The sequence below is a fragment of the Equus quagga genome, chromosome 1 (genome assembly GCF_021613505.1).
Source record: "Equus quagga isolate Etosha38 chromosome 1, UCLA_HA_Equagga_1.0, whole genome shotgun sequence".
NCBI classification, from domain to species: Eukaryota; Metazoa; Chordata; class Mammalia; order Perissodactyla; family Equidae; genus Equus; species Equus quagga.
Genome location: NC_060267.1, coordinates 55012577 through 55013893, shown reverse-complemented (window position 1 = coordinate 55013893; position 1317 = coordinate 55012577). Strand labels below are relative to the sequence as shown.

General features: G+C 56.1%; 1 protein-coding gene across 1 annotated transcript in view; it reads left to right on the top strand.

The window, feature by feature from the left end:
* The first annotated feature begins 687 nt into the window (after positions 1-687).
* The window catches only part of WASHC1 (WASH complex subunit 1), a 17689-nt gene continuing 17059 nt past the window's right edge, over positions 688-1317 (top strand). Inside the window, exon 1 of the mRNA XM_046638682.1 lies at positions 688-712. The gene's annotated coding sequence lies outside the window, so the exon portion shown is untranslated. The remainder of the gene's footprint in view (positions 713-1317) is intronic.

Sequence of the window (1317 nt, the reverse complement as noted above, 5' to 3'; positions counted from 1 at the left end):
ATATCTATCTATCTATCTTTGCTTTTTATCTGAAATTCACATTAACTTGGCATCCTGTATTTTTCTCTGGCAACCCCAAAAGAGAGCGGCCAAGAACTCTAAAGCAAGCAATGGATTCCAGGAGGGCCAACTAAAGGATCTCTGAAATAATGCTTCCTTTATATATTTAACTTTTTTTAGTCTTTTTTTTTAACTATCTAGCTTCTTTTCCGTGGTAACATATACATAACGTAAAATCTACCATTTTAGCCATTTTTAAGTGTACAGTTCATGGCCTTCAGTCCATTCATATTGTTGTGCAACCATCACTGCCAATCTCGGGAAATTTCATCACTCCAAGCCGACATGTCAAAGAAAACCAGAGCTGGACAGTAGTTAAAGGGGTTAAAACTGATCTTATTTGGGACTTTGCAACAGAGGAAAAGAGACCTCAGTATAGAATTGGGGTCAATTCCGAATACAGCATGGACAACTGAGGATTTCTAGCCAAGAAGAAGCGGGGGGGGAGGGGGGCGAGGATGTCCGTGGACGGAAAATCACTAAGAGGGTGTGTAATTCTCTGCTGAACTGCCCTAAGAGGATGCCTGCGGAAGGCGGGGCTGTCATGGGGAGAGGCAGGGACCAGGAGTTCCGTCAGATGTGGGGGGGATCTGATACAGACGAGGGGGCCAGTCCCACTTAACGGGATTCCCGCTAAAGCTCCAGGACACAGGTGAGGCCTAGCCGGGAGGAGGTCCCCCGAGGCCTGGCCGCACTCTGCACCCATCCCACGGGGACTCCCCCGCCCCGACCCCTCCCCGAATCCCCTTCCGATCCCTGTCTCCGTGGACGACTATTCCGGGCACCTTCCGGACTGACGTGGTGGCAGACAGCATTAGTCGTTTGCGTCTGGCTTATACATTTAATTTTAAAGAGGGGGGAGGGAACTAAGTGGACTGCGGGGACAACCGCCTACAGAGGTCAGAACAGGAAAATAACGGTGTGTTGGAAGACTTGCTAGTTCATCTCCATCTGTAGGGCCAGAGGGGAGGGGGCTTCCGGATGCGTGCGGGGGTCGTGCCCGGTACCCACTGGGCCGGGGCTGCGGCGTCCCTGGAGAGCCTGAGGGAACAGCAGTGAGGGCACAGAGGCGCGGGCGGGCGCTCGGGGTACGAGGGTCGGCGCCGCCCCGCAGCGCCGGGAGTGGGGGGCCCGCAGCACCCGGAGGCCCGCAGCGCCGGGAGTGGGGGACCCGCAGCGCCCGCAGTGGGGGGCCCGCAGCACCCGGAGGCCCGCAGCGCCGGGAGTGGGGGACCCGCAGCGCCCGCAGTGGGGGGC